Consider the following 18,806-nt stretch of genomic DNA (forward strand, 5'->3'; position numbering starts at 1 on the left):
ATAATACTTATAATTACTGTTAACCCAGAGTAACAATTTTAATGGATTAATCGCCTTTTTTCATTTGCTGCATGTTTTCTTTATTTATTTATTTTAAACACGCTAAAAAATAAACTAAGTTTTTGAGAGAAAAAGAAATATATGAGTCGTGTATAGGTTTCATTTTAACTAGGGCTGGGATAAACGATTATTTTTTAAACGATTAATCTAGCGATTATTTTTTCGATGCATCGATTAATCTAACGATTAACTTTTTCAGACCGATTCGATTTCGATTATCTCCCCATTAATTGACTACTAACAATTTATACATGTTGATTTACATATCTGAATGAAAAAAACATGAATTCCTTAACATTGCAATATATGTTTATTGCTCTTAAAATTACAAAATAAAAGACTGACTAAGAATGCATTACTTTGCACTTGTATAGAGATAGCATTCAATAAAACCTTGAAGCCTTGAAAACACATAGCTTACTGAACACATAGGGCCTAGCTTACTGAAAAAAAGTTCTTCTTTCAGATGAAAATAACAACAACTTGATGTCTAGCATTCAATAAAAAAGGTCACCCAAAATACTTGTTTAGAGCAATTGAAAGAATACAGTAACCAATGTAAACTTTAGGGCTTTAAGCTAATACAGAGTGCTTTTCCCAAAAAAAAAAAAAAAAAAATTAACAGTGGGAGCCAGCAGCCTGTCATGGAGAAAAAAAAATCTCCGAATGCTCCACGTGAAACTTTGCCGTTTCGCCCTTTTTCTATCGTGTCTAATGATTTTGGTTAATATGCACAAGGGAGAGAGAGAGAGAGAGAGAGAGAGCAAGACAGCGCTCGTGTAGTTTGAAGACTGTGAGTGCGCGAGCGCGCGTGAAACTTTGGTGTTTTGCCCTTTTTCTATCGTGTTTAATGATTTTGATTAATATGCACGAGAGAGAGAGAGAGCAAGAAGCGCTCGTGTTGTTTGAAGACTGTGAGTGCGCGCGCACAGCCGGGGCTCTCGCTCGTACGCGCCCTGTCAGGCGCAGCACAGTCATTCTATTCTACATCACTCACCGATCAAATAAGGCTTTGACAGCCGCCAAAAAAAAAGATCAATGCAGAAAAACCCCTGGATTGGTTATATAACGTTGGACAGAATGTTGATCCGGCCATCGCGTATATTCAGCGCACATAAGGTAAACGTTTTGCAAACGTTTTTTAGAGAAATAAAAACAGGTCGACGAATCGATGCGCATATTTTGCGTCGACGTATTTTTTGCGTCAACGTCATCGATGACCTCGACGCGTTGTCCCAGCCCTAATTTTAACGGATTAATCACCTATTTTCGTTTGCTGCATGTTTTATTTTTTTTGATATTATATAATTCATGTATAAATTGCATTTTATTACATTTAGAAATAAAAATGGCTGGCCTAACAATGTTATAATGTACCAACAGGATATATTTAGTTCCCTTCACTTTACAACAAATTCTTCAAATTATATTTAACAAATATATCAGAACAAAACAAGAATTCAAATTATAGAATTCTAATGGATAAATATATTTGCAGTATATAATAATATAGGCTTAGCTATAAACAAACAAAAAATAATAATAATTTAAAGCTAAGCATAAAGTAATGTTGGGCTTTCTCATTCTTTCACTCCAGAGAAATCTGTTTCCATATTCGTGATGTTGCCCATTTGAAGCTTAACTATTATTCGTGAGGCAAAATAGGCTTTGTAGTTCACGCGTGTTTCAGTATCGATGGAAAAAAATCATAATTAACAATATGTGGAGTAAGTGGATCGCTGCTAACACTGAATGTCTGGTGAACTGCTGTCTCCAGTGAATATGTGCATGAGGCACCAGCGCGATCAAACAACTGAAATAAAAAATACTAAATTTTTGGACACACATAAGGCATAATTCAAAAATACGAAGTGTTAGCTGTTAGAAAAATCAAGAATAATAACAGAGTTAATAATAATTATTGCTAAATGTTGCAACGTTCTCATTTCGCTCTGCATATGGAACCTGAAGATTTTTTTTTTAAAAACAAGAATGAACCAAAATGAAAATGAAATGAAAACATTTAGCTTTTTATCCGTATATATATATATATTAGAGATCGACCGATATGGGTTTTTCTATAGCCGATGCCGATGTTCAGAGGTCAGGGTCAGCCGATATGATTTGCCGATTTTTAGGGCCGATATCTTGAAGTTTTCCCCTTCATTTGCATGGTAAAATATCACACCAATAATAAGTGGATGCACAACATTTCTAAACTTATCATCATTTATTGAGCACTGACTTGAACCATCTCTCGAATCTTAATTTTGTGCACTGCACGGTATTAAAATAAAAAATGTATCCAAAGTTAACCAAACAAAATCAATAAACCGACCAAGTATTAAATATATAAAACAGGTAATATATATATCAATCATTTACATAAAAGTTTTAGAGCATTTATCAAGTAGAATTTTTCAGGTTTGTTGGAACATAAATGTAAACTTAAATATACATTTAAATAAATACAATTTTAGAAATAAAAATCAATTAAACTGAAAAATATAAAAAATTTAATATATAAAAAATAAATAACAGTAGTTCTGCAAACACACTAGCAACCAGAAACATTTGTGTTTGGTATAAATGACACAGAACATCTAAAGTGCATTCTAATTTTGAGAGGCCTGCTGAGAGGGAGCAAAATGCCAAAACCGACAAAAATAGAGACGAAGCGGGACTATGTAAGCCTCAGTCGAGTCACGGAACTCATGGAGCAGCAGAGGGTCATGTTCAGGGAATTAATTCAACAACAGCAGGAAAACTTCAAAGGATTCATAAAACTCATCATGGAATCAACAAACACCCGCATGGATTCACAGTTAAAAGACATTCAAGAGCTAAAAACAAGCAAGGTGAGGTGGACACTATAAAAGAAGAGAAAAGGAAACTCACTGAGCGCACGGACACAATACAAACCGATTTTTATAAAGTATGTGACAATCTGCACGTCATCACGGATAAACTGGAGTATCTGGAGGGACAGAGCCGCAGAGACTGAGACTGGCCGAGACCTATCATCGCCAAACTACTGCGTTGGAAGGTTCGAGAAGCAATCCTGCAGCGCGCTAAACAACTCAAAGGAACGAAAATCTACATAAACGAGGACTACACGGACTCCTCCATTAAAAGGAAACGAAAAGAGCTGATGCCGGAGCTGAGAGCTGCCAGGGAACGGGGGGACATAGCCTTCTTGCGATATGATAAACTCATTGTACGTCCGCGAACCAGTACACCAAATCAAGTTTAAACACCGGGAAAACGTATGGATTTTGGTATGTAAAAACACATAATTTCACATGTCCTGTAATATACTGTATATACTCATACAATGAAGTCCAATCATACTTCATATGCTACTGATGGCAGTGACCTAGGATTACAGCAAAGGATTTTGGACTGTGAGCTCTTAGAGCTGAAAGCTTCAGAGTACACCGAACATAATGCACTGGACTTGGAAGATCAGTTAGATCCAGATAACCTGTTCTTAACATCTAACGCAATTAATTGCAAATACTACACTGAGAATGAATTTAACATCTCTGTTAAAACAGAAGGGAAATTCTCAATTATCCATTTCAATAGTAGAAGCATGTACGCGAATTTTGACGCAATCAAAGAATACTTAAAACAGTTTGAGCAACCATTTAGTATCATTGCATTATCAGAAACATGGTTTAATGAGGATAGAGGCATTGTTTTTTAGTTAAACAATTATACGTAAACAGAACTAATAAAGGGGGAGGAGGAGTTGCTATATATGTCCTCAAGAAATTTAAATTTAAAATATTGGAAAACATGACAGCATCAATAAACAATTTGCTTGAATGCTTATCAATAGAAATTATCAATGAAAAAAAGAAAAACATAATAGTTAGTTGTTTATACAGGTCACCAGGCTCATGCGTGGAAATATTTACAAATTGGACAGAAAAAAACATTCTCAGAATTGAGTAATAAGGTATTATTTATCTGTGGGGATTATAACATCGATTTGATAAATCCAAATAAACATAAGACAACTGATGAGTATTATTAATAGGATGTACAGTATGAGTTTATACCCGACTATCACAAGACCTAGTAGAATAACAACGCACAGTGCCTCCCCTAATTGACAACATTTTCACTAATAATATGAAGTTCACAAATACCAGCGGTCTAATGGTTTGTGATATAACGGATCATCTGCCCGTATTCACGGTGTATGATGGTAATGAGTTAGATCAAAAATCACCTCAAAAATATTTTTATAAACGAGCAAGAACTGAGGACTCAATTTACTCACTCTATAGGGACTTAACAAAACAAGATTGGAATGAGGTATATAACAAGAATGATGTAGATAGTGCTTACAATACTTTCGTGGAAATTTTCAGTGTAGTATACAATAAAAACTGTCCAATTCAGCAATACAGTAAAAACAGAAAAACGACAAAATGTCCGTGGCTAACCAAGGGTTTACAAAATGCTTGTAAGAAGAAAAACACTCTATATAGACAATTCATTAGACTAAGAACCGAGGATTCTGAAAGTAGATATAAAACATATAAAAATAAACTGACCAATATATTAAGGAAGGCTAAGAAACTACATTATGCCGATCTGTTGTATAAAAGCAAGAACAACATGAAAGGGGTATGGGGAACACTAAACACTATAATCAAGGGTAATGCAACAAATAATTCATATCCAAACTATTTCACTAATGGGATCAATGACAATCATAATATGAATGATATTGTGGAAAATTTTAATAGTTTTTTTGTAAATGTTGGACCGGATCTGGCAGCAGAGATTCCGGAGTGTAGTAACAACGAAATGGAGTCATTGATAGACATTAATTCAAAAACGATGTTTTTGTCTGGAGTAACTGAAACAGAAGTAATAGATGTTGTTAACGGGTGTAAGAACAAATCGTCTACATATTGTTTTGATATAGATATGACACTAGTTAAACAAATTATATATAGTATCGTGAAACCATTAACCTACATATGCAACTTATCGTTTCAAATAGGAACATTTCCAAATAAAATGGAAATTGCAAAAGTTATACCTATACATAAAAATGGGAACAAACACATCTTCACCAACTATAGACCTGTCTCTCTGCTCCCCCAGTTTTCCAAAATCTTAGAGAAACTTTATAACAGTAGAATGGATAATTTCATAGATAAGCATAAACTAATTAATGAAGGTCAGTACGGGTTTCGAGCAACAAGGTCAACTACAATGGCCATCATCGATGCAATAGAAGAGATTACTAATAGCTTAGAGGGAAAGAAACATGCAGCTGGAATATTCATTGACTTGAAAAAAGCATTTGATACACTTAATCATTCTATATTATTAAAAAAATTAGGCAGATATGGCATAAGGGGAGTGGCTTTGAGCTGGATTCAAAGCTATTTAACTGGGAGACAACAGTATGTGAAGATGGGGGAGTTTACATCAGGTTATTTGGACATTGGTTGTGGGGTCCCACAGGGATCTGTCTTAGGCCCAAAATTGTTCAATTTATATATAAATGACATTTTTAATGTGTCTAAATTATTAAAATTAGTGATTTTCGCAGATGACATAAACGTCTTCTATTCCAATGACAATTATAGTACTTTAGTAACTAACATAAACTGTGAACTAAGGAAATTAAAAACATGGATGGACATTAACAAATTGTCCCTCAACCTAAATAAAACAAAAGTAATGTTTTTCGGTAATTATAATAGAAAACCAGACTCAGTAAATATAGACGGTGTGGTTTTAGATACAGTATTAGAAATTAAATTCTTAGGAGTCACCATTGACAGTAAATTAAGCTGGAAACCACACATAAGACACATACAAGGTAAAGTCTCCAAAAGTATCTCAATCATTAATAAAGCAAAGTTTTTCTTAAATTACAATGCATTATTTTTGTTATATAGTTCATTAGTTTTGCCATATCTAAACTACTGTGTAGAAGTTTGGGGCAATAACTATAAAAGCTCATTACACCCCCTTGTTATACTCCAAAAACGGGCTGTAAGAATTATACATAAAGTAGGATATTGTGATCACACTAATATATTATTTCTGCAGTCTAAACTATTAAAAATGCACGACTTAGTTGATTTCTCTACTGCCCAACTTCTGTTTAAAGCAAACAAAAATGTGCTACCTTCAAGGATACAAATGCTTTTTGCACGCACAGAAGGGGGGTATAACCTGAGGGGGCGTGATAACTTTAAGGTTCAAGCAGTGTCTTCCACTAGGAAAAGTATGTGTGTGTCTGTATGTGGAGTTAAACTCTGGAACAAATTGGGGGCAGAATATAAACAATGTCCAAATATTCATCATTTCAAATCAAGATATAAAAAAATGGTATGGTCAAAGTACCAGAAGGAGGAAATGGGTACTTGATTGCTAATGGGTGTTACAAAGTGTTGTGTACTTTAAAGGTCAGATCTAATTAATAATGAAGTATATTGTGGTTGTTACTATTATACTATTGCAGTTATTACTGCCACTGTTATTGATATTGCTGTTGTGTTGTTATCATCACTATTTTAACTTTAAACTTCAAATGTAAAAGTCTAGGATTAATACCTAACAATCTGTGGATTATTCTTAGAATCAAACTCAATCAATTCAGACAGAGGTATTGCTATTGATGCTGATGGTAATATAAAGGAATTAAATTCTTAGAAGTAAAACATGCACATATTTATGTACTCCGCATTCAACATAACCCGTAGTATAGGGCAGACATGTGGGGGCCGGCAGCTCGAGGAAACCCTCTTCTGGCAGCAGACTCCTAAAATTTGTCTCTTTTAATACATAGTATAGGACACTTAACAAATGATGGTCTGGTTGCTCGGGGGCTGCTCCCCTCTGGCAGCAGGTCCAGTCACAGAAAAGAAGGAAAAGCCCTGAATCCCTTTTAACACATATCATTAAGACTATTCTTGTTAACATGAGCATCAATCGGTCTGAGATTACTGTACCTTTCATGAATAAAAGTGGAGTATTTTATGTATCATTCAAACACTTTGATACAGAGTAATGCTATATGGGTTGTAATGGTGATGATGAATAACGGTAATGCCAACATGGTAATGAATTCTGTATGGGAGACAGAAATAATACACTGGTTGTAGCGTGTGAGATACTGTAAATGTTGACCTGGTATAATGCAGTGTCGCATTTGTTAATATGTAACCAACTCGGTTGATAGTTGTTTTGTAAAATGGTAAGAAATATGCAGTGTTGTTGTCTATTGTTATTTGGGTTTATGAACAGGGGTGGGAGTCAATAAGCTTGTCTTCTTCCCACTCCTTTTCGAGCTGTAATGTAAATTATTTTGTCTTTTTTTCTCTTTTACTATTTATATATATATTTCTGTTTTTCTTTTCTTTAGCTCGAAATAAAATATTCAAATCAAATTTCAAACTTACATCGCAGTCTGTTCATTATTAAAATAAAGTACAGTCAACCAAACATTTAAAACTCGTCAGTTTAAATAGACCGTATTATACCGGTCCGATGTTATGCACGTTTTTGCTCATGTGAAGAGGATGATATTTTCCGTCTAGTTTACATAAAAAAAAAATATATATATTATAGTTTAACATTCAGATACATAGCGAATATGGAAACATTTGGATATGTGCAGAACGAGACGTGAGCAATAACCTCCAAATACATCTAGTCAAACCCGCGCTCGCTCGTCCTTGTATGGATCGAATCTTTTTTCGGATCAGCAAGAAAAAAAAAAAAGGCCAAGACAAATAAACATACGTTTTGTCTTTTTTTATTAACATTAAATTATTAAATTAAAATATATAAAATCAACTTAAAGTGCACATGGCATAATATCTTCTTTTTAACATAATAGCCCGACTTCTCATCTCCCAGTGTGCTGTGATGAAGTGAGCAGTTATCATCACAGAGCTCTCCGTCCCCCTGGACGTCCACCCTTCGTCGTGAGGGCAACAGAGGATGCTCGGGATAGTTCATCCACAACTGTTTTCTTCTCCTGTTCATAAAGATCTGGCACAATCTTTTTGCTGAAGTGGGTGCGCGCCGGGATGTTGTAACGTGGCTCTACGCACCGTCACGGTTTTACACTCTAACCTCTTTTCTTCATCATTATATCTGACAGGGATGCCAAAATGCGCGGGGTGTTCAAGCTCATCCGTTCCTCCACTCGCCATGACCACTGAGTGTGGACTGAACGTGCGCAACTTTTTTTTTTTTCTTTCATAAATCAATCCGTGGGTTACATGTGTGCCGAACCGAAGAAATTGATCCGAACGGATCACGGATCAATGATGATCCGTTGCACCACTACTCTAGTGTCATTTGAAAACATTGCAGTTGCGTTTTAAAATACAACAACGAGCACCACGAAACCATTTAAAGAGGCGCATTCAGCGGTCTCCTTGACGAGAAACAGTCAGTCATTTGAAAACATTGCAGTTGCGTTTTAAAATACAACAACGAGCACCACGAAACCATTTAAAGAGGCGCATTCAGCGGTCTCCTTGACGAGAAACAGTCAACCAAGTAAAATGATCTCCAACGTATGGCGCGCTCTCTTCATTTTATCAAATGATCATAATCACATCTATTCATTTTACAGTCCTGCTACTAGCATTTTATTCAGACTAAAACCCCTTTAATTCGGGTGAGAAAGCTTTTTTTCCAAGTGGCTTTTGCACATAATAATAATACCGCTGCAGACGCATTTTGCAGCATTAAGGTTATTAATTGATCGTTAATTTAAACAACGATCGATCATGGAAATTATCGAATATTGCCATCCCTAAATACAAATGAGTTGGATGTAAAACTGGTTCTTGTCTGCATCAAACCATGCTTCCGAACAAATGTGATTCACGGTTATGGGCAGCTCCAGCACAGCTGTCTCTCCGAGCGCGGTGCTGTCTGTGAGCGGCGGAGTAACGGAGCCCTCAATCACGCTGCAGTGTTTGTAAGAGCTGCCAACTTCTCCACCCCATTTACAGAGTGAAATTCTCTGACTACCTTTATCTCCCAGGACTGTTGTTGAATCTTCCAAAAGTTTTAGCTTGGGGTGCTTCACATGCGCAGCAGCACTTTCCACCGCGCCAATAACACAGGGCTGCCCGCCGACATGCCTGACTTTAAATCGGCGCTAATAAACACGGATATCGGCCGATGCCGATATATTAAAAAATGACAAATATTGGCCCGATATATCGGCCAAGCGATATATCGGTCGACCTCTAATATATATATATATATATATATATATATATATATACACACATATACATAGGCCTTATATAGCATGCATATGATCCTTGGTGTAAAGGTCTTCTTTAAACTTTTGATGAGTAGACTGTAGCCTAAGACTATCCTATGTTTTGAAATTAACTCACTGTTATATTTTTTAAAGATGTTACAATGTTATATCATAATGTTATTGTTGTTTTACTTTCTCCTTTTATCTCATTTTACAATTACATTAATTTCGTAATCCGTCCCTTTGAGCCACCTGGTGGTAGTTTCGCGAATTATTTTAACACGCGACTGAATTACAGTTACCGCCGTGGCGGTAATCCCCATTTAGGTTGTCCACCTACTGTATATATCTATATATCTATATATATATCTGTTTAGATATACTGTATATATCTAAACAGACAAGGTAAATACAAAAACAAATGTCCCAAAATTTATTAAAACAGCCACACACTTCTTTCATTTTACATCGCAATATATTTTTAAACACATTCAAAGAAGGAATTCTTTCTAGCAATAATTTGAAATTCATTCCACAGCCAAGGAGCAGAGTAGGAGAAAGCTGATTTTCCATGTTCGGAGTGTATCCTAGGTACTTCTAATTTAATGCCAATCAATGATCTAGTGCTATAATTCTTTTTATACAGGCATAAAAGCCTTGTAATGTAATTTAATGGTAATGTTATGTAATTTAACGGCAATGTAATGAACCATGCTCAAAGAACGCTATAAGTGGTGCCTAAAAGCATGACTAATAGCAAAAGCTAAGAAGCAAACGCTACAAGCAAAATTTGATGGTGTCCTGAGTATTTAAACTGGCCTTTTGGCCACACCTCTGTAGGATTATCCTTGAACAGTCCATTTCATTAAAAGAACCCAACACCACATTCCACAGTTCAGAACGAATCCCCATCGAACCATTAGTGAACCAATAGACTTGTGGCATTAGGAATTGATTTACAACATCCTGTTGCCTTTCTGAGGAATTTGGCTCCTCATGTTTCAACCATGGTCCTGATCGAATCTTTAATTTGTCTGGTTCGGATCTGATACGCTGCACACATCTGACCCTTCTTGTTCTCCATTGACATGTCACGACTCAAATTCGCTCAAAAAATAAAATAAAATTAACACCCAAATATTAAATAATTCGGGACCGACCGAGCAGTTACAACGAGCAGCAGCTCATAGTCATCCGCCTCACTCACAGAAAGACATATTTTCAAATGTAGAAAGGCGTGAACATTTCATTGTCCAGTTTCCTGGATGACAGCAAGATTAACCAATCATGATCAAAGTAATAAAGTAAAACAACCAATAGGAATTGTTTCAGTGTGATAAAGCAGCAAAATGTATTTAGTTTTATTGTTGTCAATGATGATAATATTTAACATATACCTTTAGATTTTAGAATAGGTATCATGATTAAAATATTGTAAAATGCTATTCAAATAATAATAATAGTCTTAAATAATTTAATATAAATAATTTTAAAGTTTGTTAACCTTTTTCAACCATTTAGCATTAAACATTTTCAACGTTGTTTCAAAGTTAAAACAACTGACCTTATTTCAATCGTATTTCAACGTTGAAGATTGGTCGTGTGTCGGCTGTTTTTCAATCATTCAGTTTTAAACGTTGATTCAACATTTTAACAACAACGGTCATACCATTTTTCAACATTTCAACCATATTTCAATGTTGAAAGTTGATCATGTGCCGGCTGGGTTAGGTCCTGCTTACCTCCTATTGACCCATGATTCCTCTTACCCCTGCCCGCAGGTGGGGGAGGAGCGCGAGTCGCGACACTAGCCTTTTGTGCCCGTCTTTGATCCTCAGATCGAGATGGGCCAGGGCCCCTATGTTGTTCGGGCTCGAACCTGGAGCTTCGTGAAATGAAGGATTTGAAGGCAGCTGAGCGCGCCCTCGCCTCCCTGAACTTCTCGACTACCATCTCAACGGAGGTACCGAAAAGATCGGAAGGCGAAACTGGAGCATCGAGAAGAAAGCCCCCGATGTCTCTCTACGTTACCACCATGGCCACTATAGACCTGCCCATGGTGGAGGCGGCCTGCTTGGTTACATGGAGAGAGAGATCTGTGGTGCGGCGCAGCTTGGCTACCTGGTCAGCTGAAAGGCCTTCGCATTTATCCAGGTCCTTCAGCACATCAGCCTTATAAGCCTGAAGCACTACCATTGTGTACAACGAAGACACAGCCTTACCTTCTGCCGCATATGCTTTGCCATTTAAGCGGGATGACCAGGTAGCCAAGCTGAGGGAAGTCGTGGCCTAATGGTTAGAGAGTCGGACTCCCAATCGAAAGGTTGTGAGTTCGAGTCCCGGGCCGGCAGGAATTGTGGGTGGGGGGAGTGCATGTACAGTTCTCTCTCCACCTTCAATACCACGACTTAGGTGTCCTTGAGCAAGGCATCGAACCCCCAACTGCTCCCCGGGCGCCGCAGCATAAATGGCTGCCCACTGCTCCGGGTGTATGCTCGCAGTGTGTGTGTGTGTGTTCACTGCTCTGTGTGTGTGTGTGCATTTCGGATGGGTTAAATGCAGAGCACAAATTCTGAGTATGGGTCACCATACTTGGCTGAATGTCACTTCACTCACTCACTCACTTCACTTGTATCCTGGAGGGGCTTAGATCGCAAAGAGGGAGATTTCACTCTGTTTTTTTAAAGTGATACTTAATTCACACCATATTTCTGATATTATCGATCAATCTTTACAGATTAATTTTGATCGTTCACTTTTATTTTATATCCGTGAGTGCAGTACAATTGCATTGCATTAGCACTCGTTAGCTTGTCGTTAGCGTTTTCACTCGAACCTATCGCTGTTTTCTTTTCTCCTCTCCTCTCTCTCTCTCTCTAGTTTTTCACAAGTTCATCAAACAACTGTGTTAAGAATATTTCATCAAGCACGGTGAGTAATGGCTTCTCCTGCTATTGCTATTTGCACCTCTTGCCACATGTACAGTTTATCTATCTCTGTTGCAGATGAGGGATTCACATGTGATAAATGCAGGGAAATAGTTAGGCTGACAGAGAAGATTTCAGAATTAGAGACACGCATCCAAGCTTTAATTGAGGACAGTTAGAATGTTAGGGCTCTAGATACGGCTTTGGATGCGTCTAGCTCAGGGATTCCTATACATTGTTCAGTTCCGGAAACAGAGCCCCTGCAGCAGGGCAACTGGGTGACAGTGAGGCAGCGTAGTCGTGGGTCAAAACACCGCTCTTCTGTTCCAATCAAAACATTAAACAGGTTCTCCCCACTCAGTGATGCACCCACTGAGAAACCTGATGAAAGTGCCCTAGTAATTGGCGATTCTATTGTACGGAATGTGAATATAGAGACACCAGCCACCATAGTCAAATGTTTACCGGGAGCCAGAGCGCCTGACATTTTGGCAAATTTAAAAGTGCTGGCTAATGTTAAACGTAAATACAGTAAGATTGTTATTCATGCCGGCGCTAATGATGTTCGACTTCGCCAGTCGGAGATCACTAAAAATAACATTAAAGAGGTGTGTGAACTTGCAAGCATGATGTCAGACACTGTAATATGCTCTGGCCCCCTCCCTGCTTACCGTGGTAACAAGATGCATAGCAGATTGTCATCACTCAATGGCTGGATGTCTAAGTGGTGCCCACAGAATAACATAAGTTTCATAGACAATTGGACGAGCTTTTGGGGCAGACCTGACCTGTTGAAAAGATCTTCTTGGTCTTCATCCCTCCTGGGGTAGCGCCGCTCTTCTCTCTAGAAATATGGCAAATAGTCTTAGAGTTTATACTTGACTAACTGGGGCCCAGGTCAGGAAGCAGACAGACTGGCTAAACCGACCTTCTGCTTGCTGCCTCACGTCACAGAGGTCAGTTAATTCTGAACTCGAAAATACAGTCAAAAATACATTTTGGAAGTCGTGGCCTAATGGTTAGAGAGTCGGACTCGCAATCGAAGGGTTGTGAGTTCGAGTCTTGGGCCGGCAGGAATTGTAGGTGGGGGGAGTGCATGTACAGTGCTCTCTCCACCTTCAATACCACGACTTAGGTGCCCTTGAGCAAGGCACCGAACCCTCAACTGCTCTCCGGGCGCCGCAGCATAAATAGCTGCCCACTGCTCCGTGTGTGTGTTCACGGTGTGTGTGTGTCTTCACTGCTGTGTGTGTGCACTTTGGATGGGTTAAAAGCAGAGCACGAATTCTGAGTATGGGTCACCATACTTGGCCGTATGTCACGTCACTTTTTTTTTTTCAAAAAACGTCCAAACCAAGTTAAGAGTAACGATTTAATTGAGGTTCAACAAATAAAAAACAGATGCAATACGGATAAACAAATGATAAAGTTTGGCTTATTGAATATCAGATCCCTTTCTACAAAAACACTTTTTGTAAACAATATGATCACTGATCATAATCTAGATGTGCTCTGTTTGACAGAAACCTGGCTAAAACCTGATGATTACATTATTTTAAATGAGTCCACCCCCCAAGATTACGGTTATAAACATGAGCCGCATCTAAAAGGCAAAGGGGGAGGTGTTGCTTCAATTTATAACAACGTTTTCAGGATTTCTCAGAGGGCAGGCTTCAAGTATAACTCGTTTGAAGTAATGGTGCTTCATATAACATTATCCAGAGAAAAAAATATTAATGATAAATCCCCTGTGATGTTTGTACTGGCTACTGTATACAGGCCACCAGGGCACCATACAGACTTTATTAAAGAGTTTGTTGATTTTATATCCGAGTTAGTTCTGGCTGCAGATAAAGTTTTAATAGTTGGTGATTTTAATATCCATGTTGATAATGAAAAAGATGCATTGGGATCAGCATTTATAGACATTCTGAACTCTATTGGGGTTAGACAACACGTTTCAGGACCTACTCATTGTCGAAATCATACTCTAGATTTAATACTGTCACATGGAATTGATGTTGATAGTGTTGAAATTATGCAGCCAAGTGATGATATCTCAGATCATTATTTAGTTTTGTGAAAACTTCATATAGCCAAAATTGTAAATTCTACTTCTTGTAACAAGTATGGAAGAACCATCACTTCTACGACAAAAGACTGCTTTTTAAGTTATCTACCTGGTATCCGAATTCCTTAGCATATCCAAAACCTCAGAACAACTTGATGATGTAACAGAAACTATGGACTATATCTTTTCTAGCATTTTAAATACAATTTATCCTTTACGCTTAAGGAAGGTCAAGGAAACCAGTATGACACCATGGTATAATGAGCATACTCGCACCCTAAAGAGAACAGCCCGAAAAATGGAGCGCAGCTGGAGGAAAACAAATCTAGAGGTATTTCGTATTGCTTGGCGGGAAAGTAACCTATCCTACAGAAAAGCATTAAAAACTGCTAGATCTGATTACTTGAAACAAACATAACCCCAGGTATTTATTCAATTCAGTGGCTAAATTAATGAAAAATAAAGCCTCAACAAGTGTTGACATTTCCCAACATAGATCATAGATCCTCTTCTGACTATTATTAATTCCTCATTGTCATTAGCATATGTCCCCAAAACCGTCAAACTGGCTGTTATTAAGCCTCTCATCAAAAAACCACAACTTGACCCCAAAGAACTAGTTAATTATAGACCAATCTCGAATCTCCCTTTTCTGTCCAAGATACTAGAAAAGGTGGTATCCTCACAATTATATTCCTTCTTAGAGAAAAATGGTATATGTGAGGATTTCCAGTCAGGATTTAGACCGTATCATAGTACTGAGACTGCTCTCCTTAGAGTTACAAATGACCTGCTCTTATCATCTGATCATGGTTGTATCTCTCTATTAGTTCTATTGGATCATAGTGCTGTGTTTGACACAATTGACCACCACATTCTTTTGCACAGACTTGAACACTTTGTTGGCATTAATGGAAGTGCATTAGCATGGTTTAAATCATACTTATATGACCGCCATCAGTTCGTAGCAGTGAATGAAGAGGTATCATATCGATCACAAGTGCAGTATGGAGTACCTCAAGGCTCAGTACTAGGGCCGCTACTCTTCACACTTTATATGTTACCCTTGGGAGATATCATCAGGAAAGATGGTGTTAGCTTTCACTGTTATGCTGATGATACTCAGCTCTATATTTCTTCTCGGCCCGGTGAAACACACTAATTTGAAAAACTAATGGAATGCATAGTCGATATAAAAAACTGGATGATGAGTAATCTCTCACTGCTAAATTATGAAAAAACAGAGGTGTTAATTATAGGACCTAAAAACTCTGCATGTGATAACCTAGAACACTGTCTGAGTCTTGATGGCTGCTCTGTCAATTCTTCGTCATCAGTTAGGAACCTAGGTGTGCTATTTGATCGCAATCTTTCCTTAGAAAGCCACGTTTCTAGCATTTGTAAAACTGCATTTTTCCATCTCAAAAATATATCTAAAATACGGCCTATGCTCTCAATGTCAAATGCAGAAATGTTAATCCATGCATTTATGACCTCAAGGTTAGATTATTGTAATGCTTTATTGGGTGGTTGTTCTGCACACTTAGTAAATAAAAACTACAGCTAGTCCAAAATTCAGCAGCAAGAGTTCTTCATAGAACCAGGAAGTATGACCATATTAGCCCGGTCCTGTCAACACTGCACTGGCTCCCTATCAAACATTGTATAGATTTTAAAATATTGCCCTGAATGGTTTAGCACCTCAGTATTTGAATGAGCTCCTTTTACATTATAATCCTCTTTACGTCCACTACGTTCTCAAAACTCAGGCAATTTGATAATATCTAGAGTATCAAAATCAACCGCAGGCGGCAGATCTTTTTCCTATTTGGCGCCTAAACTCTGGAATAACCTACCTAACATTGTAAGGTATCAAAATTGTACTTGGATTTTATTGCACAAAAAAAATGAGATGCTTGCTTTAAATTTGTACACAGCGTGCGCTTTTTATTCAAGGAGGTTGAATGAAAGCTCATGGGTATGTCCCGTATAGACTTTTCCAGAAAGCTCGTCCAGCAGACCTTACATTTACATTTTTGATGGCTATGTTGCTAATATGTTATGTTAAGAGATGTTACTTTGCTGGCCATGATGGCGCGGTTGATGAATATTGTACAGATTCAAGTGCTTCAGGATGAGTCCGGTCTGTAAAGTAAAACTTCAGGAGGGAATCTGTGGTCGTGGTCATCTTGAAAGGAGTTTTTAATGTAGCAGTCTCATCAGTGTTCTGTCTTCAGGACTTTAAAACAATAGGATTTATGGACCTGACCTTCTTCAATGTAACGAACTGCGTGAAGTTTTTTTTTTTTAGTCTTGGGGGAAGAAAAAGCACAAGCTGTTGGAAGGATTGTGTTTGCTCCCTTTGTTTGCACAGGATTACTTACCTCTCACAATCCATTTGTATAATCCTTTTATATTGGATGCGGAGGTAATGATTTCCTTGAGAGGCACTTTGAGGCTGTGAAAGGAGGTGAGTGTGTGAGGGATCGGTTTGGGATCTGGACTGGAATGAGGTGTTTTTTTGTGAAGCTCCGGGTGGATTCATCAGTCCTTGGAAGTCTAGTGCACCTACCAAGGTCCATTTCCATTGGGCCTAACAGGGGTTTCCTTTACTACCCTGGGCTGCCCATATATTGCAGGAGATGTGGAGGAGAAGGCCATGTTGAAACAGACTGTGAAGGACAGCATTGTCATTTTTGAGGGGTGGCAGACCACATTGCTTTGGCCTGCCCTGCACCAAAGCTCTGTAGCATCTGCGGCAAGCCCGATCACCTTTACGGTACCTGTCCATCAAGAAACAAGTCATATGCAAGCATATAGAAGGAGGGTGATGATCTGCAGGCAGACCTGGATGCCATTCTCAGCAGTTTACCAGCAGAACGAGAGGGGCATCTTCAACAAACGACAGGTGCAAATGATCAGGGAAGTAGGAGTGCATCAAGTCAGGAGTGTGCTAGTGTGAAGGAACAAGCAGATGGAGCCATGGGGGATCTGATAGCTTTGTCCCTAGATGGAAAGGGGGTTAAAGAAGTGGGATCGGAAGAGCTGCTTAATCCGTCTCTGGGATGGACAGATTTGGACTTCACAGAGGTTCTTTCTGATGTGTTGGAGGTGGATAAGGAGCCCACCAACGAGGGAGAGTTCATAGTGGGTAAATTGCAAAATGCAAATACAGTAAATTGGAGGACTCTGTAAGTCAGAACTCTACGGATCAAGATAGTAATGAGGAGGGCTATGAAGATAAAGAGAACGTGGAAGGGGGCAAGCACTGGGTGGGGGGATAGTATTAAATAAGGGCTGTATGGGGTACTCCCTTGGGTAGGGGTGGGATAAAGTTTTGGGAATTAAAGATCTAGGCCTGGTTATGAGGTGCTGATTGTAATGGGTTGCTTTTTCACTTTATATGAAATAATTTTTGAGTTCAGAGCGATTTTTGAGTTCTGTAGGCTTGGGACCTATATGTTCAAAGTGAAAATGTGTATGCTTTTGTTTCAAGTGGTTAACCTGTGAATTTGTTGTCATCAGTTTAATATCTGATATGTCCCCCATCTGGGGACTATATATTAAATGGATTTTTTGGATCATGGAGCTGGAGTCGGGGCTTGCTCCATCCACTCCATGCATCGACCTAGTATTGCAGTATCTCCACGAATGGCGTGCTTCCCCTTTTTGGGGTCTGCCACATATTTTTGACGAATAGCATATCAAGTAATGAGCTCTGCCCTTACAGATGCCGTGGTTGCCATTTATTGTGATCTTTCCTCTGATGCACCCACCGGAGGTCTTGGAGTCTTTCATGAGTTGATGCATTAAATCAGGTGTCTTTGGTTAAAGGGAGTCATCTAAAACCAGTGTTGGCCACCGTTGAGGAGGATGGTAGAGATGGAAATCGTACCTCTGACTGGCTGGCTGGGCCTTCATACTTACCTGGCAGGGGAGACACCATGATCAAGAAGGCTATTTACAAAGAGTGAGGCTAATCCATTGCACTCTGGGCCATGCTGACCCCTGCGAATTCCCCAAATGTGGGAATCTTGACTGCATAATTTATGGAAGTGGGGGACTGCACTCTCCCCTGCAATTGCTGGTGATACAAAACTGAAGGTTTTTTCCCTATATATATATATATATATATATATATATATATATATATATATATATATATATATATAATTATTTTTATTTCACAAATCGTTCTTCATCTCTTTTTCTTTTTGGGTGCTAAATGATCCAGAGAGCTATTCAGTATGAGGAGTTCTGTCGTATGCTGGGTATGTGTTGTGCATTCATGTGTGAAACAAAGTCACTTACGCTATTGAAAAATCAGCCCCTGGTGGGTGGTTTAGTACAAATTTATCACAGACCTCACTTTGCAAGTTGACTGGACTGACTGTAGCCTAGATGTTGCTGTTTTCATGTTTGTTTGATTGTCTTTTTTAAAAGATTTTCTGCTTACTGTGCCAAGTGGCCAGTC

At 38.3% G+C, this 18,806-nt stretch overlaps 1 non-coding gene and 1 pseudogene across 1 annotated transcript; both read left to right on the plus strand.

The window, feature by feature from the left end:
- Positions 1–17,817: 17,817 nt before the first annotated feature.
- Positions 17,818–17,997, plus strand: LOC132118858 (U2 spliceosomal RNA; annotated as a pseudogene).
- A 254-nt stretch (positions 17,998–18,251) lies between these two features.
- On the plus strand, positions 18,252–18,410 carry LOC132118758 (U1 spliceosomal RNA). Its single transcript, XR_009425983.1, has one exon. It is a non-coding gene; the product is annotated as a U1 spliceosomal RNA (small nuclear RNA).
- Positions 18,411–18,806: the final 396 nt, after the last annotated feature.

Source organism: Carassius carassius, chromosome 37 (assembly GCF_963082965.1).
Source record: "Carassius carassius chromosome 37, fCarCar2.1, whole genome shotgun sequence".
Taxonomy (NCBI): domain Eukaryota; kingdom Metazoa; phylum Chordata; class Actinopteri; order Cypriniformes; family Cyprinidae; genus Carassius; species Carassius carassius.